This window comes from Lygodium microphyllum, chromosome 1, assembly GCF_053477565.2.
Source record: "Lygodium microphyllum isolate KBCC chromosome 1, Lygodium_microphyllum_v1.1.10, whole genome shotgun sequence".
Taxonomy (NCBI): domain Eukaryota; kingdom Viridiplantae; phylum Streptophyta; class Polypodiopsida; order Schizaeales; family Lygodiaceae; genus Lygodium; species Lygodium microphyllum.
The window spans coordinates 83,231,073-83,254,083 of NC_141135.1; the positions used below are offsets into that span (position 1 = coordinate 83,231,073).

At 38.4% G+C, this 23,011-nt stretch overlaps 1 pseudogene; it reads right to left on the reverse strand.

Moving 5' to 3' along the window:
- Nucleotides 1–863: 863 nt before the first annotated feature.
- Nucleotides 864–20,451, reverse strand: LOC148041328 (uncharacterized; annotated as a pseudogene).
- Nucleotides 20,452–23,011: the final 2,560 nt, after the last annotated feature.

A 23,011-nucleotide genomic window follows, 5' to 3' on the forward strand; every position in this document is an offset into this window, starting at 1 on the left:
ATTTAATTTTATTATTTTCTAACAATTATGAATGATTCAATTGATGTGTAGAGCAGGCAACTATGGTGCTAGGAAGCACTGGGGGGTGATAGCGTGTATTCAAATCACCTAGAAGAAATTATCATTTTTTATGGGTGCACGCCTTATCATTAAAGGCATGGCACTAATATTTATTTAGGTGCGCTTATTTATTGAATCGCTTGATAAATATTTATTATTTTGTATGCTCATGGGCGCACTATTTAAATATTTCATTATGGGCATTGTATTTGGGCATAGCCCGACACTTGGGCTGCCCAACCGCTTTATTCTTTATTTAGTCAAAGGCAAATACAAAAGCCAAAGCATGCTAATTGTAAAATTGGACTATTTTTTAGCTTTGAGGTGAATAAATTTATAAATGCATGCCTCTTATAAAGCGCTCACACAAGACATGGGGGGAGATTGTATCCAATTTTTCTCTTTTCTTCATGTCGTGCAAATCTATCTTCTTGCTTTTTGAGCTTAAGTAGAGTTCTTTTGTTCTTGGGGACCTTTCGGCGCTTGCTACGTATGCATCTAGCATTCAATTTGTGCACCAGCGATATCAGAGTAAAGTTAAGATCAAGGGCTTCCAATCACTTATCATCTCGCGCAAAGGCGAAGCTCTTGAAACGAACAAGCTCTACAGTCGCAATGAACCGTCAATACCAGCATGTTTCTGGCGGTGAAGAACCCCCTGATGTGCTATTGGATCACGAAGGGGGATCGCGAAGAACCACTCTCTGTCTTGACAAAGGACCACTCATGAAGTTCCTTTGCCTAGACGTTTCCTTCTCAAAGAAATAGATAAGGAAATTTTCATTAGTTTGAATTTATAAGCTTTAAAACTTAAGAAAAAGCTTAAGCACTTTGAATTTCAGCAATGACAACAGCAGTATGTACTCGCAGGCACCAAATCCGTCATCCACGTCCTCTAGTCCTGCCGATTTCAAAAAAAGACATTAAGATTTTTATAAATCTTAAAGCTTTTAAGCTTACTAAGGCTTAAAATTCCAATTTTCAATCTTTCCCATAGTGGTTGTTCACACTAAATCAAACATGAACCGGTTCTGCAACTCCAACAAGCCCATGTTCATACCTGCACTCTAACAGTGATAGTTTCTAGCAAGCAAACTGACATACATAGTCTATTTCCCACTTGAACAAGACACTCATCAATTATCGTACCCATAAAAGAAAAAAGATCGCAAAAAGTCATATTTTTTATTTAAAAAATACATTGTCAACATGCATCCACTAACAAGATTTCGAGTGTGTGAGGTTGTATGAAATTTTGTAGGATATCCGATCAAAATATGGAAGATTTTATGGCGGAAGGTGATTTACCGGAACCAATGGTGGAGCAAAAATTGGACCTAATTATGATGCATCTTCAAGAGGAACGAAGAGCACGTCAAACTTTGTAAACTCAACTGGCTACTCTTCAACGATCTACTGTCAATCAAGATGGACCGTAACCTGAAGATATTATACGACGTACGATTGACGCGACACTCAAAGCACAATCTATCAAGAAAGAGGCCAAGATAAGTAAAAGAAATTTCAAAATTCATACTTTTAATGGCCTACATGACAGAAAAATTGTTCTCGCTTTTATTAGTCAATTTGATGATTATTTCCATGAAGAACAATATTCCAAAAAAGACAAACTCAAGTGTGTCACTAACCATTTAGTAAACATAGCATCATTATGGTGGACTATTGTCCGCAAGAGTATTGATTGTCCTACTACTTGGGAGGCTTTTCAAAAGAAATTTTTGCATAATTTTCTTCCACCTCAATTCCATGAAAAAGTAATCAAACAGTGGGATCTTCTGCAAAGAGATCATGAGCCTATTTCAAAATACACTGAGTGTTTCTGAAACGCCTTATTATAACTTTGAATGCTTGAAGACGTACCTAAGGCGATTCACAAGCGCAAGTTTATGTTTGGTTTGCTTGGTCGCTTCTATGCGGAAGTGAACATGTTCAAGCCAACAACTCTGGAGGATGTGATATCTTTGGTCCATGATGCTGAAGACAAAATTTGTGGACGAGAGAAGCGATCACAATAATTTCCAACTAACGGTAACTTTGATACAAAGCAATTCAATTCTAACTCTCAAAGATTCAATCAATCGCTTTGTTCCATCTTCTTTCCGTAAATCCTGGACATGACCCCCTGCTTTACCATCAAACACAAATTCAAATCATAAGCCATCTTTCCAACCAAATCCCAACATATCTAAACCCCCAGCCATTACCAATAATGTTTCCAAAGCCAAATGCCACCAACCTGGACACCTAGCAGTGAATTTTCAATCCAAAAAGTCAACTATTCACATCAACTACTTAGGAGCAGTTGAAGATGAACACCATGAAAAAATGCCAGATTTCACAGAAGATGATGACGATATCAATACTACTTCATATTCTTTACCAGGTATGATGAGTCCTCATTCATTATTAACGATGAAATGTCTTGTGCATGGTAAAGAAAAGATTGTTTTTCATGATGATGGGAGCACACATAATTTTATTTCTGCAAATTTGTTAAAGAATTGAATTTATGTACTATTTCAACTCATTATCACATAAAAGTTGCATTCTTAGGCACTAGATACAATGGTACACAAGAAGTTCATGATTTAGAAATTAAAATTGGTGATTATGTTGAGCGCAGAAATTTCTTGGTTGTGCCTTTACAAGCTAGTGACATTATCTTAGGAATGCCTTGGCATCATAAATACAATCCCGATATAGGTTATTCCACACATTCAATGACAATTCATTCTAACGGGAAACAAATCACATTACATGGTACACACACTTTTGATAATTTTCCATTGCTTAGTCACACACAGGCTAAACGTGCATTAAGAAAAGGTAGCAAATCATACTTAGTATGGGTGAATGAAATTGAAGCTAAGGAAAATCAGATACATTCTAAGCATGCACAATTTCTTTCACAATTTAAAGATTATTTTGGTGCTAACTTAACACCTGCTTACCACCTACACGTCCTGAAGATCATAAAACAGACTTAATTCTAGGTTCTCAACCACCATGTAAAGCACCTTATCAACATAATCATATTGAATAGAATGAAATTCAAACCCAAGTTTAAGAATTATTAAACCACGAACTCATTAGGCCCAGTAGTTCTCATTTTGGTGCACTTATCTTGTTAGTCAAGAAGAAAAATAACACCTGTAGGATGTGCATTGATTCTCGTGCCCTAAATAAGATTATTGTCAAGAATAGATATCCGAACCCTAGGGTAGACAACCTCATGGATAAACTACAAGGGCCACAATATTTAGCAAGATAGATCTCAAATCCACTTATCCAATATCAACCTGGAAAAGAGAATGTTGATATTGGATAAGGCATCAGAGAATGTTGTTACTTATCCACTTTTCCAGGTTGATATTGGCTGCTTTTATTCAAAGTTTTCATCCACTTATCCACTTTTCCACTTTTCCAATGTTGATATTGGATAAGGCATCAGAGAATGTTGTTACTTATCCAATATCCACTTATCAAAGTTTTCATCCACTTATCCAATATCAACCTGGAAAAGAGAATGTTGTTACTGATGCCTTAAGTAGAAGATCCAAGTATCCATAATATCTCCATTATATCTTTTGATTCCCTTATCCCTATTATCCCTATGAAAGATACCTATGACCAAGACCCCACTTTTCAAGCTGATTGTAATAAATTAGTTGCAAATAAGTGGATTCCAATAGATTCATTGTCTTATTCTCATGGATTTATGTTTTATGAGAAAAGGTTGTGTGTAACTATTCCATTTAGATCATTTGTGTTGCATGAATTTCATTGTCCCCCATATCAAGGCCCTAGAGGTATTATTTCTAATTTGCATACATTAGTTGAAGATTTTTACTGGCCACTCATGGAATCTAATGTTTCTAACTTTGTATCTGAGTGTTTAATTTGTCAAAGAGTTAAGCGACATTATGGTAAGCAATATGGTTTATTAATGCCTTTACCAATTCTTGAACGACCATGGGAACATATTTCAATTGATTTTATAACTAGTTTGCCTAACACCCAAGCTAATAATGATATGAGTTTGGCCTATTGTAGATTAATTTAGCAAACAAACATATTTCATTCCATGCAAGAAAACATTAAATGTATCTCAAGCTGCACAATTGTTTTGAAGACTATTTTCACTAACCATGGTTTGCTAAAAGTTATTATTTTTAATCATGATTCTAGATTTTGCAATAGTTTTTGGACTTTTTTGTTTGCTAATTTAGGTACAAATATTGATTTCTCATCTGCACTTCATCTTGAAACAAATGGGCAAATAGAAGCTACTAACAGTACAATATTAGATCTTTTGCGTACATACATAATTTTAAAACTACAAATATGGGATACACACTTGCATTTACTTCAATTTGCATACAATAATACACTACATACAACTACACAAAAAGTACCTTTTGAAATCATTTATGGACATAGATTGCCTACACCTATTAAATCATTTTCAAACAAAGTTAAAGCTGCTGATGATATTGCCAATATGCATGCTACTATTTTTGTTGAAGTTAAAGACATGATTTCAAAAGCCCAGCAATCATACACTAAACAAGCTAACAAGAAAAGAAAAGTTATGAGTTTCAAAGTTAATGATTATGTTTGGTTACACATTGAAAAGGGAAGATTACAAAGTGTTGAGAAACACCCTGTTGTTAAGTTAGCCCCTAGATTTTATGGACCTTTCAAGATCATTCACAAAATCAATGACAATACATTTAAATTAAAACTACCCCAACACTGGAAAATCCACAATACTTTTCATATCAGTTTGTTATGACCTTTTAGAGGCCAATTATATGTTTATCCTGTCTATGAAAACCCTCCTTTGTTAGAAGAAGAAACGGGCATCCTTGAACCCGAAACTATTCTAGACACTGACTTTATGACCACTAGAACTGGCCATAGATACTCTAGATATTTGGTTAAGTTTAAAAATCATCCTATTAAAGAGGCCCAATGGATGCATACCCGTGACCTAAGTACCTACCCCTCATTGTTCACTCCACATCGAGCTAATAGCAATTGAGGTCAATTGCTATCCCACCCCGCGGGTATGATGCCAAAATGCATATTCTATGGTGGATTTTGTGAGTTTTTATTCCACGGTGGATTTCGTGAGGTTTTGCGGTGGATTTTGTAAAACTATATTTATTTGCCGAGGCTCGTACACAAGGTGGATTCCTTGTGCGAGAAGTTGATGGGGACGCCTATCCTTTTCGAGTGTCATATTAATGTAATGTGCACGTGGATAATTCCACAGCGGGTGATTCCGTAAAATATATATTTAAATTAATGGACGCTTATGAGTGTAGAGTACACTCGTATTAAATTAACGTTAGGATGACAAAGTTCCAACCTATTTATTTATTTTGTAGCTGAAGACTGCTAGGTATTCACTTTTGTCGATTTAATTTTATTATTTTCTAACAATTGTGAATGCTTCAATTGATGTATAGAGCAGACACCTGTGGCACTCAAAAGCACTAGGCGATAGTGTGTATTCAAATTACCTAGTAGAAATTATCATTTTTTATGGGTGTATCTTATTATTAAAGGTGTGGCATTAATATCTATTTAGGTGTGCTTATTTATTGAAGCGCTTAACAAATATTTATTATTTTGTATGCTCATGGGTACACGATTTAAATATTTCATTATGGGACATTGTATTTGGGCACAACCTGACACTTGGACTGTCCAACCACTTTATTCTTTATTTGGTCAAAAGCAAACACAAAAGCCAAAGCATGGTAATTGTAAAATTGAGCTATTTTTTAGCTTTGAGATGAATAAATTTATAAATACATGCCTTGTGAAGCACTCACACAAGGTATGGGGAGAGATTGTACCCAATTTGTCTGTTTTCTTCATGTCTGCAAATCTATCTTCTTGCTTTTTGAGCTTAAATAGAGTTATTTTGTTCTTGGGGACCTTCTGGCGCTCGCTGCATACGCATCTAGCATCCAATTTGCGCATCGAATAAGCTAAAAGATCCATCCTCACTTGGTTAGTGTTCTGCACATGAGTAGAGACTTTATTGTGTCACTGGTTCAAGATTACAGAATCAATCATTGTATGCCATAAAGTGTCAGGGCAAGTAGCCACTTTAGAAGAATAGCATTGGAACATTTTATCTATCCTCAACTCCAAATGTTTGACGTATAAGGCAGCTTATAAGACCACATACCCTATATACCAAGACAGATCTTCATCATCTGGAATCAGCAAATCATCTCGTAAATACATATAAGACAACATCATTGTATCCAAAGTCACAGAATCTTCAAAGACCATGTGGACTACTTCTATCAGCAAATCAGAAGACCAGACTCCACTCCAACCATCCTCTGGAAGAGGTAGATCCAGTGTTGAGAGCCAACTTCTGCACTAATAGTAGACAAAAAAGGAATGGTCGAGAGGAATATACTCCTGAAATCGCTCAAGTGAAGACCATAATAAGTCCATCTTGGACTACAGTCGTTCCACTTTAGCTTGGAACAATGCACATGATGTGGCTGTCATTGAAGAACTGCCAAGTCCGTAGGGGTCAAAGAAGAAAGTGGTTGCCCAGAACTCGGTGTAGAAGAATGTGGTTGGACCAGTTGCTCATTAAGCTGCTAAATTTAGATTCTAGTCTATTCTAAGGTGGTATTTGCTACCTTAAGCTCCTCTGTCTAGGCAGCTAGCAGAGCCTGAAGCTCTTGAGATTCTTTTAACAATCTAACTCATTCCTCAATCACATTAACCACTTGGGTTTTAGTGTCACCCAACTGAGTGTGAAAACTAGAAATGTCCATTTTCTGAGCATCAATGATCTTAGTTTGTTGCTCCATTTGGGTACAAAGATCAAAAAAACATTCATGAGTAGGGGTTGGACTTTTCTCAACTTTTCTTTGGTTCGTTGGAGTTCGTCATAGCAAGAGAAATAGAGCTGTTGGATACAAGTAGTCAATTGAGAGCTCAATGGAAAGAACATCTTGACATAGGAAGGGAATTGCATCTCCAGCTACCAAGTTTTGTACATGTAGGGATGGAAATCTCCAAAGTACCCTCACGATGTGCTCTAAAAAGATTCGGCATTGTGAGAAAAATAGGTAGGTGACCGCTAGTTTGATAAGGAACGGAGACTGGACGAGGAGCTGCTAGGGCTGATTCAGCCACTTGTTTTAAGTGTTTCCTTTGAACTACCACAAGAGGGATAGGATCAAGATCCTCAATGACAACATCAGAGTGTTCAGTAGTGGGAGAAGCTTCTGGTGGATCAACTACCAAGGTAAGAAATTCATTCGAAGGGGCGGCACATACCAAAAAGATAGAAAGGTAGGAACCAAATGTAACATTAGTTACATTACCCCTTGTGGCTATGACAAAGTGTTGATCCATTTTTTACAGAAGGTAGGAACTCCAATCAATCATTATGCCTTTCAACACCATTCTAGAAGCTGTAAACAACTCCTTTGAAAGGTAACTAAAGGGCATCTTGGTAAGAAATGACAACTCAAAATATGACACATGCCCATCTAGTTACCTTTGTTTTAATGAATGGTTTGTTTTAAGAAATAAGTGCACTGAGAGAAATTAGTTTTAATGAATGGTTTATTTTAAGAAATTATTTAAAAATGGATGAAATTTTATTAGGTGGTAAACCTTAGAAAGAAAACAACGGTTCCTTTTCTTAAAATGTTAACTACAAATTATTAGGGTGAAGTGGTGCTTTAAACGAAACCTAGAGTCCATGTCCTAGACTAAGGTCTCTAAATGTAAATTCATTGGTTAAAAATTAAGTGTGTGTTTAGCACTTTTTGTGTAGTGCGTACACTTGTGATGGCAGATTCATTATTAAATAAACTTAGATATGTCTGTAGTGCACGAAGTGTGTGCTAAGTGAACAGTTGGTTTATTTTATTTTATTAGAAAAATGTGTGTTTGACGCGAGTGCACGTGGAAAAGTGGGTAATTAAAGTTTATTTTAACAATTAATCATGGTTATGGGGTGATAAAAATAAATAAAGTAGAAAATATAAAAAATAAATACATGGCAAGGGTGTGTATGCAAGAAACTAAGGGCGCATGGATTAGTCCCAAGATGTAATGAGTCAAAAAAAAAAAAAAAGCAAAAGCCACTAACTGAAAAAAAATGAAACATCTTATTTTTTTTAAAAAAATATCAAGACAAGGTTAGTGTGGTCCTATTGAGTTTGGTTAGTTGTGATTAGTGTTTGTGTTGTTATTATTATTATTTACGTATTTTTATTAAAGTATAGATTTTAAAAAAAAACTTTTAATAACAAGCTTTCTGCCTTCAACCCTAAGTGAGAATTGAACCATTCAATTTCAACAATGTATCTATATTTTTTTGCCATTTTTAGCTTATTTTTGAAATGTAAAATAAAATTTCTATGAATTTAGGTAAAAAATATAGTATTTTGGTCTTAAAATAATATTTTGCCTATTGGGTACATCATTTTCAGCGTATGAAACATTCCAAAAATATTCAAATGAGTTGGTGGGTTTTTTTAAGTATTTTTTATTTTTATTAATTTCATTCGAAACAACCAATCATCACTTGCCCTAGGACTGTGAATCATGATTGAAACCCAAATCGGGTTAGGAATCGACAAGGGGGATGGTGCAAAGGGAGTATGCCAGGGTGCATAATTGATGGTGCATTTGTGCGTCCAACCCCGTCTGGCATAAGTGCAAGCAGGAAGGCTAGGGAGCCTTGTTGTGCAGTGTACAGAAGAGAATGATGTGTCTTATGGTGATAGCAGAGACCCATCCCGTGGGTGCATAGGAAAACGAGAATGTACTTGACTCCAATTGTTGTAACATTCCTCAATCTTCACCTCTCAATAATTAATTTAGGAAACAGCAGTCACACTCAACCCCCCCTTTGTCTTACTCTCTGTTGATAAATATATGAGTGCAACCCGTTTCTAAAACCCATTGATGTTAGCCTCATAGTCACTTGTGTAGAGGTTGTATGCCTTTTGCATATTTGTTGGTGCAATTGTACATCCCACGATGTATTGGCATATGGTGCGAGAACGAAGGCCAAAGAGCTTTATAGTGCAGTGCACAGGAACAAATCGTGCTTTGTGCATTAAGAGACCCAAACCCATACGTGCAATACTCCATTCACACATCGCACCTCTCTATTGAATGTAAAGAGCAAGGACTGGTTACTCACCCCACCCTCTATCTCACACTCTATTGATAAATACAGAGGGTAGCCTATATTCCAACCCATCCTGTTAAGATGAAAGCTCACATCACTCAATTGTTTGTCGATGAAGATCCCTTCGTCTATTATTGTCATCATGGTGTTGAAGATGAGATGTACCCCGGGAGGTAGCCAACATGTATGGTACTTCGATTGGGTTGGAAAAGAGATCGTATGTTGAAGGGGTCAAATGAACTGATGAAGTTGCAGAGACAGCGCATCAATGGCGGTGGCTTGAAATTGTATCTGAAGAAGGTCTGTTGGTGAGTCAACTATCCTGAAATATGGGGTGTTACCTTACCACCTTTTCCATAGCCAACTTCCCACCCAAGGGTGTTTCCACCTTTTCTCGGAATGAGGCCTGCTATGACAAGGAATTGCTTCCTTTTCTCCCATAATAGTTTTTTTTCTTTTCTTTTCTTTCTTTCTTTTTTTTTCTTTCCTACTCCCGAGGGTGTTTCCACCTTTTCTCAAAGAATAGGTTGGTATAACAAGGACCTAAGCCTTTTTCTCCCATGACTGATATATATATATATTTCTTCTTTTTTTTAATAAAGAGAATGGTAGAAATACCATGTGTCAGGACCATCCTCACCACCATTGTTGGATGAGACGAGAGGAGAATAAAGTAAGGATGGGAGGTGTCTGGGAGGGGCTAGCAGAAGGATGGTACCTCATAAAGAAGAGCGTAATGGCTATGAGTAGCACAAGGAGAAGGGCAGTGCGACTCCCAAAAGGGAAAGGGTAGGTCTCTTATCGTCCAAAGTTACCCTTCCTTAAAGACAATGATGATGATGCACCTTGCCAACAACCCCCAGCCTTGCAGCTTAAACAGAACGCACAAAGTTCGTGTGATGTGATGTTCCTGGATGCATACTCAAAAGATGAATTCTCAAGTCAAAAAGTAACTCATCCCCAACCCAAACTCGAAACCTCAATAATACCCTTTCAGCCTTCCAAAGAGCGAGCTAAGTCTCCATTAAAAGACAATAGTAGTTCCAGTGCATCATCAAAAGATGAGACCTCCCCCTTGAAGGAGTCGGATCTTTACCGAGAAGCAATCCATGGAACCTTTATCCATGAAGTGGAAGGTGAAAGGCAATTGACATTCTTGGATGCTGACGGTATTGAACGTCACCTGAAAGTGCATCTAAATCTTCCAAAAGAAGAACTAGTGGTCCTGTGAGACCTACTAAAGGAGAACATAGACGTGTTTGCATGGTCGTATAAAGATCTAAAGAGGATTGATCCCACAGTATGCCAACATCACATCGATCTAGAGCCTAATGCCAAAGCCAACATCACATCGATCTAGAGCCTAATGCCAAACCTGTGAGGCAAAGACAGAGGCGCATGAATCCCAATTATTCTGTTCTGGTGAAGGCTGAATTATTGAAGCTCCTTGAAATTGAGTTCATTTATCCCGTGGCTAACAGTGAATGGGTTTTGCCCATTGTGGTCGTAGCCCAAGAAGAACGGGAAACTTTGAATATGTGTGGACTTTCGAAAGTTGAACTTGAAGACGAAGAAGAATCATTTCCCTATCCCTTTCACGGACTAACTGTTGGACACAATGGTAGGCCATGAGCTCTATTCCCTATTGGATGGATTCAACGGATACAACCAAGTCTAAATTGCAGAAGAGGACCAATGCAAAACAACCTTTACAACAGAATGGGAAACCTCTGATTACAGAGTGATGACATTTGGGCTGTGTAATACTCCTACTACCTTCCAATGAGTGATGATTGTTGCCTTCTAAGGCCATCTGCATGATTTTATTGAGGTGTATCTAGATGACTTTTGTGTCTATAGTCTAATTCGTGAGCAGTGGGGATACCTAGAGCAGTGTTTTGACAGATACCGAGAGTATGGGATTTCTCTCAACCATGACAAATGTGTCTTTGTCATCTCATTAGGAGTTCTGCTAGGCCACATTGTCTCTGCACAAGGGATAGCAACAGATCCTGCTAAGATTGACAAGATTTCCGCCTTGACAGCCCCAACTAACCTTAAGCAATTTAGGGGATTTCTTGGACATGTGGGCCATTACAAAAGGTTCATTGCACACTTTGCAACGAAGGCAGCCCCTTTGCATAAACTCCTAAGAAAAGATGTTGAGTTTACATAGACCACTGATTGTGACGAGGCATTTAATACCCTAAAGCAGTGTTTGATTGAAGCAGCCATCTTGTAGCCTCCTAATTGGACGAAGGAGTTTCATGTTCACACTGATGCATTAATTGAAGGCCTAGGTGCAGTCTTATGCCAAAAAGGCCCCTCCAAGTTAGATCAACCAATCTATTATGCAAGTCGAAAAGTAACTGACCAAGAGTGAAACTACACAGGGACAGAGCTTGAGTGTCTAGCAATGGTGTTTGCTTTGGAGAAGTTCCAACATTATCTACTGTCGATGCATTTCAAATTCTATGTGGACCATGAAGCCCTTTCCTTCTTGATGAACAAGGCCGACGTTGTCGTTGTGTTAAGAGTTGAAGGTCTACCACCGGGGCTTTTAGTGCAGAAGAAGAGTTTAGGATTCAAGATTTGGAAAGGGAAAATAGATTGAGGTTTAATAAGATCCAGGATTTAGAAATGATTTAGGCACGGAAGAAGAGTTCAAGCCTTCTCACTATGTACTTAGCATACATGAACAGAAGGAATAAGACTAACTTGATTACATCAAATGCTTCAGGATACATACATCATTTCATAAAGGATATTTTTAGATTCCCAATTCAATTATGAATGTCAAATGCAAGCTCTAATGCCATTTATTTCATGTACATAGATGGATTTAAATCCTTTGGATCAAGTATATTGTTGATAGATTCAAATGCATCCAAGATTTGGGCCAAAGATACATGAAATGAATTGAAAAAGTATAATTTTAGCTTCATCCTTGTTTTAAAACAGAAAATTCTAGCCCATAATCAAGTTCAAAATGAGTGCATAAACTCAAGGAAAAGCACTTTTGATCATCTATGAACAATGTCCTGAAGAAAAGAGGTCATTTCCCTCCATTACAACCATAAAAAACCCATGTTTGCTCATAAAAATGGATCATAACAGTGGGCTGCCCTGTTTATGATTGGTTATTACAGCTCATAATAGTCCATAAGTCTTCAATATCCTCACCCTTTGCTTGCCCCAAAGTCACTCAAGTACTTGGGTACAAGTCAGCGGGCTTCATTGGACCAAGAATAAGGTAAACAAGATGAGAGAAGTCGTGCATAAGAGCAAGCTGAATACTCTTCTCTCTGATTTCCCCTCTTTTATAGACAGTTTCAGCATGCATTTTCGTCATACCAAAGAGGCAGAGAAGTGGAGCTCTCACCATGTTTACATCTTCAGTAGTTGGGCCTATTAATCTTCAGTTTGCATGCTCCATTTCATGCACCATAGCTCTAGCTCTCTTCCAGTTTCCCTCAGACAGTGTAGCCCGCATTTTGCGCCGAAAAATGCGGGCTGCTCTCTACTCAGTCCCTGGTCACTTTTTGACCAGCCTAGATCACTTGCTGGTCACTTAAGTCAGTTACTTCTGGTCCCATGTGGACCTAGTGGACTTTTGACAGTTTTTGGCATCATTTTTTGGGTTCTGACCATATTTTTGTACCTGAATTAATGTGATTTATCCAGCAGACTGTCAATTACTTCCAGATTTCCAAGTTGTAGGTTCCCATAGACTTATTTTTCATAAATGTACATGGTATAACTACAAATTATATGCTAAATACAAAAGAACTTGTATAACTAAGGTGGTTATTGGATAACAATGCCTGAATTTTGTATGCAAATATCTCATATAACTTCCAATGAAACTCTTCTATGTTCATAAGAATCCCATGATTGATATCATGAACAGTAAACTCTTTGACATTCACCCCCTCCTAACCTACACATCCTCCGGCATGTGCCATTTCATAAGATTATAGGTCAAGGAGGGTCTTCTTCTTTATCTTCATTCCCTAAGTCTTTTTCTTCCTACATATCTTCAAGTAGAGGGCTTATATCTAAGTCTTCAAGTTCATAAATTGAAGATTCTCTTCGTTTGAAGAGTTTGATTTGTTTCCCAACTATTGGAGTCTTTATCATGGTCCCATCCATTTCAGCCAAAGAGTAAGTAGCATTATGATGTACTACTTTAACAACATATGGTCCAAACCATCGCTTGGCTAACTTTCTATAAGCACTGTGTTGATTGTCCAAGCTGCTATCATAAACAAGAACCTAGTCATTCTCTTGAATTGCTCTTGGACGGAGTCGATGATGCTTGTCAAACCTCTTCTTATTCTTTAATCTTGCTATTTTTAGCCTTTCAATGGCTATTTTAACATCTTCTGGTCTTCTTTCAAGTTGCCTTATGCGTAAAGACAGCAATTCTTCCATGTTCATGCCTTCATCCCAAGGTAAGATACTCCATGTGACAATGGATTCCTCAATAGGCATAATAGGTGGCTGTCCATACATGAGTTTAGCTGGCATATATCATGTTATTGCACTATGGGTTGTTCTACCAGCCCATAATGCGAATGGTAGCATTTTAGGCCATTCCCTCAACTTTCCTTTGCATGATTTTGCTAAAGCTTTAAGAATTGGTTGATGACCTCTTTCACTCTTACCATTGCCTTCAGGATTGTAGGCTGAAGCAAGAGATAGCTTAATTCCCAATTGAGCAAAGAAATGGCGAGCTTCATCGACATCCAATTCTCCTCTATCAGCAGTTACTTTAGCAACACATCCATACCTGCAAAATACTTCTTCAAGTAAAAATCTACAAACAACATGAGTGGATTTTGTTGTCAAGGCCTTTCCTTCCACTTGATTTGTGAGATCTTCTCTAGCAAGTACTAGATATCTCATGTTCCAAATTCCTATAGGCATGGTTACTAAATCAATAACCCATCTATAGTGGATGGATAAAGGATAGGTAGGTTGAAGCCCATCTCTATGCTTTACCATAGAATACATTTGACAAGCATGACAAGACTCAACAAAATGCTCAATGTCTTTATACATGTTTTGCCACCAAAATTTCTCTTTTATTTTGGCAAAAGTACCCCATATGCCTCTATGACCAGCCAATAGGCTTTCATGGAATTCTTGCATGACCTGTCTTTGTGTCTTTTTGTCACCTAAGACACGAACAGGCGCCCTTCCTTTCTTTTTTGCATGCCTCCAAAGGTAGCCATCTTTAAGAAAAAAACCATAGGCTTTTCTCTCAATTCTCTTGAACTCTTCATTAGTCCATTCTTCCTTCTTTGTCATAGTGCTCAAAAATTGGCCAATTTTTAGCCAATCATCTGCATAATATTCTTCTTTAAAGTGTGAACAAACCATAACAAAACATGGAATATGCTGTTCACTAGCTGTCCATTGTCCTTCTTTGCTTGATTCATCCTTCCTTGCCGATGTAAAAGTTGTTTTAACAGTTGAACCTATTGTTCTTACTGTTGTTGTACCTGCATTAATAGCTTCATTTATAAACTCTGATTCTTCTTCATCCATCATTTCTTCTTCATCCATCATTTCTTCTTCATCCATATATTTGGCACGTGAAAGCATGTCAACAACTGGATTATCTCTACCTACAATATGTTTCAAATCAGGATTTAAGGATTTAATATAGGCTATCCATCTTAGCATGGCTATGTCAGGAGTGGAACAGTTGGTTATCATGCCCAAGAGTGGAAGGCAATCTGTCTCAACTATAACATGTGCGCCCATGAAGTACTCCCTGTCACATTTTAATGCAGTTACTACTCTCGAAAGCTCTCTTTTAATTTGAGCATACCTTCTTTGTCGTTCATTAAGAACCTTTGCTCCAAAGTTTGTCGTTCATTAAGAACCTTTGCTCCAAAGTGGATTACATATATGTTGCCTTCAAGGTCGTCTTGACCAACTGCCCATCCTATTCCAATAGGACTTGTGTCCACTGTGAGTTTAATGGGCTGTCCATTAGAGTAGTTAGCCCTCTTAAAAGTGGGAGCTAAAGTCAGCATTTTCTTGAGTTTCCGAATAGCCTGAGTGTGTTCTTTTGTCCATAGAAACCTTTGGCCCTTTCTTAGAAGCTGATAAAGACTTTCAGCAACATGGGCAAAATGTGGTATCCAAATAAGGTAGAAGACACATGCACCAAGAAATCTTCTCACTTCTGAAACATTTGTACATTCTTCTTGCATCTTACTAATAGCATTTATTTTAGATGGAGAAGGCTTTTGGCCATATGGACCACACATATGACCGACCACAAGGACTTCTTCAACTCCAAAAACAGATTTAGCTCCTGAAAGAGTAAGATGCACTTCTTCTAATTTAGACAAGATTTGAGCACATTCATTAATATGATCAGAAACAAACTTTTGACATCCAAGTTCATTGAGTTCTTCATTTTTCTCATGAACTTCACATCCTTTGATTGGAACATCATCAAGAAAAGGAAGAGTCAAGTGAGGAATATAATCCCTTAATACTTTATGCATAGCATTCATCATGTGAGCTACTGAATTCGTAGCCCCTTGAGGTAGAGTACACATGCGGACTAGGCCAAGAGGCGTCTTCATTGTAGTAATATCACGGCTTTCCAAAGGAAGCTGAAATTGATCGTAGCCTGAATATAGGTCTCCCATGGAATAGATTGCCCTTCCTGCAAATGCTTCGGCGAACTCATCCACAATTGGTCCTGATCCAACATTTCTTATAGTAACTTTATTGAGGGGTTGCAAATCTTGAATGAATTGTAAAGATCCATTCTTCTTAGGTACAGTAAACCAATGGTTGGAATATGGAGCTAAAGATGGCTCCAATATTCGCATTTTAATCTTTTCATTTAAAAGTTCCAATAACTTAGGCAAATGAGCCCTTGGAACCAGAATTGGTTTAAGATTCCAAGGCACATGTGGAACTGTAAAAATTACCATTGGTGTCACGATGTTTGGATCCACACAACCAATTTCATGTGGCTGAAATGAAAAAGCTTTACCATGATTCTTTAACATCTGCATGAAGATTTGCTTTTCTGCAAGAGAAAAGAGTCTTCACCAATTTTCAGCTTTTGTATACTTTCTGTTGTAAATTGGTGACCAATATCTTTAGGATCACAAAGGCTTGGTTGTTTGGATACCCTTTCTGCTAGTCCTTCGCTTTCAGGTGGTAGAGGAGTAGCTACCGGCTTGACCTTCTTATCAACTGTTTTATACTTTGTTTCTACTCTTGCTTCATCCTTGTTTGGCTATCCAAAAGCTTCATAATCTGCAAATTCTTGAATTATGTCATACATATCCAATGTACATACCTGTATGGACTGATTTTCAGCTTGATTTTCTACATGAATGGCTGTATAAATTTCAGCCATTGTATCATTATAATTCAGCCCATAAAATAGTCCTGAAATTTCTTCATCTTTAGGTAAAACATCAATTTGCTTCAGCTCTTGTTCCATATGACTTAAATACTTTCTTTCAGCCCTGTTCATGGCTGAAAATTGTTTATAATAGCCCACACTATTGGCTGAAAAAACTTGCAAATCAACTTTAGACCTTGCCTCCTTCATATGTGGAGGCAATTTATTTTGGCATGATGCACTGCCATAGCCTCCACTTATACCAATGCTACCCGAAAACCCTTAAATTCTCGGGCATTAGGAGGAACAGGATGATCTCTCAATTGATCCCTATTCCGATGGTGATTAACACAGATAGTTAGGAATTGAACAGCTTTATCATTATCCTTGCTTCTTATCCGAGCATATGATGAACCATCATCAAGAGCCTTTGTCTCTAAACGAGACTCGAAAATAAATGGTTGTCCAAGAATGATTGGATAACTGCAGGAATATTGAACAAAGAAATGAAATTCATATTTTACATTACCAATAGTAACTTGTACATAAGGACATGCTGCATAAAGATCGCCAGAAGAGTTATTGGCTGCCTTCATGTGCCACCCTGGGTCCACATCAATGGGCCATCCACCATTCTCATAGAGACTTCTTGACATAACATTAATTTATGAACCATGGTCTATAAGGGCAATGCATGGAGTTTCTTTCTCACAAATTTTAACAACAGTTTCAGTTGTCGCCCTTGCCCAATGGGTACGGGAATAGTGACTACTTGGAATAAAGTGAGTTTCACTTTCTTCTTGCATGTTGTGAAGAAGAGTCTCTTTCTTATGCATGGGCTGCACTTTAGATTGAGAAGTTTCCACCATTATGGCTTCTTCAGCTTCTGCTTCATAAATGTCTTCATCTTTGGCTTCTATGGCTACAATCAATTCTTTGATTGCCTCCAATCGAATCCCTTGAGTTTTCAACTTCTCTTCATCCTGCAAATACACATGAAGTACTTGCAAAAAAGCATGTACAGATTCTTCAGTTTCCTCACCAACATATTGCCTTTTTTGTTTAATTACATCAATTATTACATCATGAAATCCTCATTTTGCAATACCGAGAATTTCACCTAATGTAAATTCAATTCTGCTTCCAAGAATCCTTTCTTCTAGGATTCGTTTAAGATCTGTTATGGTCTCTATGTCAGACTGCAGCTTGTAACTAGGATGTTTGCTTTTTTCTTTTCCCTTCTGCCTTTTTTGCTTGAGGGGCATCTCCCATGTCAAATTTTGGTGGGGGTGGATCTTCAGCAACCTTCTGTTGGTCTGGTTTACTTCTTGTTATATGTTTAGTCGGTCCTGAAGAAGAAGGACCAGCAACATCTTCTTCTCTTCTTCTCTTTTCTTCTATCATGGCTTCTTGATTATGAATTTCAGCTAACCGAGCAAAAGTTGAAAATGAATCTACAGGCTCGGACCAACCGGTTCTCCCTCAAATACATTGACTAGCAGTGGTTAAATCATCTTTTGTTGCCTTGCCTTGCTCCATACGTTCCAAGGCCTACGTCCACACTTTAGATTTTGCATTAGTTTTACATGCTTTAACAATTTCATTAGTTGGCTCAATTTGCAATCCATAAGTTGCAGCATCAACAGCTGCATAGGCCGTTCTTGTTGCCAAATCCTCCAATCTTTTCTTCATGCCACCGTTGCCGAAGTTTGGCTCAAGAGGAAGCTCGATTTCGGTTGCATGAATTTTACCATCCTTCCAAAAGACTAATTTTTGTGCTTCAGCTTCACGGAATGCACCGCACTCCCTCTTGTCATGCTGAAGGCTATCACACCAAATGCAGCATCTTTTGAAGCCTTCTCGTGCAGGTCTTTGGGCGGTTGACCGACCCCTTTCTTCTACTTTAACATCAAGCCTTTCTACTTTAGAATTAATTTCTGTTAAATTAAGATGGAGATTCTGCATGCTTTTAATTAACTCGTCCATGACATCCTTCTTTGGAGAAGGAACAGCAGAATTTCTTGATTTCTCGGCCATAGAGACAGGAGGTCGAGAAGCTAGAACAGGCTCCTTCATAGAATCAGTTGTTACAGGGGTTGATCCCCATCTTAGGTGCAATCACTCTCTTCGAGCAATCATATTAACTACTTCAGTGACACCACTCCAAGCGGTCTTTAATCCCGACTTAGAGTCAAGGTCTTCAAGTCGGTCAGTCAATTTCTCCTGAAGAGAAGAATCTGCAGTTTTTAAAAATAACTCAATCTTTTGACTTTCCATACCTTGTTGGTCATCGGGATCTAGTTGGGAAAATTTGCTTTCAAACTCTCGATGAAGAGCAGTAGCAGTTAGACCCTTATTGGGCCTTTTGACCCATTCGGTGAAGATTTTCTTTGTTATAAGGCCAGAATCTTCAAGGAAAAATTCTTCTCGAAGAGCCTTCTTGAACACAGTCCATCCAGCATCTTTTTGGGAAAGACCATGAATTTGGTCCTGGAGACCATGCACAGCCAGGCGGGCAAAGTAACGGCTCCAGGCATGTTGAGGAACTCCAAAGAAGACCATCCTGTCAGTGTAGAGGCGGATAAAAGAGGACACATTTTGCCCATTAAATTGCTTGAGCTCATGCCCAACTGCTTCTAAGGCCTTAATGGCAGCAACATCAATCCACTCTTCTTCTTGTCTCCGTTGTTGTTGCAATTGCAACTGCTGCTGAAATTGCAGCTATTGTTGTTGGTTCTCTTGCATTAGACGAACCAACTGTTGCAAAGCATCTCCTCCCGAGCTTGATGATTCTCCCATTGGACTTCTTCTTCTGCAGCGGACCTTCACGTCGAGTTCACCACTGTCATTGCATTAAGAGTTGAAGGTCTACCACCGGGGCTTTTAGTGCAAAAGAAGAGTTTAGGATTCAAGATTTGGAAAGGGAAAATAGATTGAGGTTTAATAAGATCCAGGATTTAGAAATGATTTAGGCACGGAAGAAGAGTTCAAGCCTTCTCACTATGTACTTAGCATACATGAACAGAAGGAATAAGACTAACTTGATTACATCAAATGCTTCAGGATACATACATCATTTCATAAAGGATATTTTCAGATTCCCAATTCAATTATGAATGTCAAATGCAAGCTTTAATGGCATTTATTTCATGTACATAGATGGATTTCAATCCTTTGGATCAAGTATATTGTTGATAGATTCAAATGCATCCAAGATTTGGGCCAAAGATACATGAAATGAATTGAAAAAGTATAATTTTAGCTTCATCCTTGTTTTAAAATAGAAAATTCCATCCCATAATCAAGTTCAAAATGAGTGCATAAACTCAAGAAGAAGCACTTTTGATCATCTATGAACAATGTCCTGAAGAAAAGAGGTCATTTTCCTCCATTACAACCATAAAAAAACCATGTTTGCTCATAAAAATGGATCATAATAGTGGGCTGCCCTGTTTATGACTGGTTATTACAGCCCATAACAATCCATAAGTCTTCAATATCCTCAAGTACTTGGATACAAGTCAGGCTTCATTAGACCAAGAATAAGGTAAACAAGATGAGAGAAGTCGTGCATAAGAGCAAGTTGAATACTCTTCTCTCAGATTTCCCCTCTTTTATAGACAGTTTCAGCATGCATTTTCGTCATACCAAAGAGGCAGAGAAGTCGAGCTCTCACCATGTTTACATCTTCAGTAGTTGGGCCTATTAATCTTCAGTTTGCATGCTCCATTTCATGCACCATAGCTCCAGCTCTCTTCCAGTTTCCCTCAAACAGTGCAGCCCGCATTTTGCGCTGAAAAATGCGGGCTGCTCTCTACTCAGTCCCTGGTCACTTTTTGACCAACCTAGGTCACTTGCTGGTCACTTAAGGCAGTTACTTCTGGTCCCATGTGGACCTAGTGGACTTTTGACAGTTTTTGGCATCATTTTTGGGTTCTTACCATATTTTTGTACCTGAATTAATGTGATTTATCCAGCAGACTGTCAATCACTTCCAGATTTCCAAGTTGTAAGTTCCCATAGACTTATTTTTCATAAATGTACATGGTATAATTGCAAATTATATGCTAAATACAAAAGAACTTGTATAACTAAGGTGGTTATTGGATAACAATGCCTAAATTTTTTATGCAAATATCTCATATATCTTCTAGTGAAACTCTTCTGTGTTCATAAGAATCCCATGATTTATATCATGAACAGTAAACTCTTTGACAACGTGAAGGGAAGAATGATGAGATGGCTCATTCTGTTTCAAGAGTTTGACTTTGAAGTGGTTACCAAACCCAATCGCTCTCATGTCCTGGCTGATCATCTTTTGCGAATCCCTTAAAGTGATGATGAAGAAAAGCAACATGATCCAAACCTTCCTGATACTTCCTTGTTTCTAGTCGAAACAGTTACCCCATGGTACACAGACATAGCCAACCTCCTTGCAACCCAACAGTATCCCCCTGGCATCTTGAGCCGTGAGAAGGAGAAGCTTCTGTTGGAATCATCCCCCTACACCTTGTTAGGTGGCGATTTGTACAAGAAAGGCAAGGATAAAGTCTTGCAAAGATGCGTCGCAGGAGACAAAATCGGCATAGTATTGAAAGCATGCCATGACGAGCCATGTGGTTGAGAAAAGCCTTACTTGCAGGATATTGGTGGCTAACCCTCCATAAGGATGCTTATGATTACTGCAAACGGTGTGATGCTTGTCAGCAAATGGAAATGCCTACCAAATCCAGTGCCATGCCATTGCAACCCATTCTTCCCCTAAAGCTATTCGAGAAGTGGGGGATTGATTTCATGGGCCCCATTGATCTGCCAACCAGAAGGAAGCAAAATAGATACATCTTGGTCTGTAGAGACCACATAACAAAGTGGTGTGAAGCTAAAGCTTTGAAGTGGGATGATGGTAATAGCATGGCCTTGTTCTTGTATAAGAACATCATTATCCGTTTTGGCAGTCCCCTAAAGATCGTATGTGACCGACGTACGCACTCCCTTGACAAGATTATGAAAGAGTTGACAGAATTGTCTAAGATCTGCCATCTCAAGTCCACCAATTACCCCAAAGCCAACGACCAAGTTGAAGTCACCAATCACATCCTCTACTTGATCTTGACAAGGATGATTGCTGCACATTGATGTGATTGGGATGATCAACTTACATAGGCCCTCTGGGCGTACAGAACCTCCCATAAGCCAGTTACATGACAAACTCCTTTCCAGTTGGTGTATGGAACAAAAGCCATCTTTCCTGTTGAACTCGAGCTAGCCTCTCTACACATGGCCATCAATGAATGCTTGGGAAATGATGAATCCCTGCAATGCCATCTTTTGCACTTGGAGTGTCTTGATGAGATCCGCAAGATGGCCCTACAATCATAAACTTAGTTCTCGCTTATGATTCCTGATTTGGCAAGTTTTTAGGCAAGCTACAACAACGATGGATGGGTCCTTATAAGGTGCTTGCCATCAATCCGAATGGCTCCATCCAAGTCCAGATAGTTGATGCCTTTGATGATCCCTTTCTGAACAATGGCTATCACCTGAATAAGTACTTCCCTCCCTGGGGATCTTGACAATCACAATTGACCCACCCTTTCCCTTTTAGGAGTCGCATTGTCATTCTCCTTGTGCTACTGATAGCCATTACGTTCTTCTTTATGAGGTGGCATCCTTCTACTAGCCCCTCCCAAACACCTCACATCCTTACTCTGTTCTCCTCTCGTCTGATCCAGTAGTGGTGGTGAGGATGGTCCTGACACATGCTATTTCTACCATTCTCTTTATTAAAGAAAAAAGAAAGAAAAAAAACATATATTGGTCATGGGAGAAAAGGACTTAGGTCCCTGTCATGTTGATCTATTCTTCGAGAAAAGGTGGAAACACCCTCAGGAGCAGAAAAAAAAGCAAGAAAAGAAAAAAAAAACAAACTACTATGGGAGACAAGGAAGCGATTCCCAGTCATAATAAGTCTCATTCTAAGAAAATGTGGAAACACCCTTGGGTGGGAAGCTGGCTGTGGAAAAGGTGGTAGCACCCCACAGTCCAAGATAGCTGAATCATCAGCATACACTTTTCCAAAAGAAATTCCAAAGCCACCTCCCTTGGTGTGATGTCTCTGTACTCCCCGCAAAACATGTGATTCCCTCACACAAATGACATGATCTCCTAAAAATCTACAGTACCAAATATATGGGCTACCTCCCTAGGTACGCCTCATCTTCAACACCCTGATGGCAATAATAGACGAATCGATGTTCATCGACAAACAATTGAGTGATGAGAGCTTTCATCCTAATAGGATGGATTGTGTGTATATGCTACCCTCTGTATTTATTAACAAAGCGTGA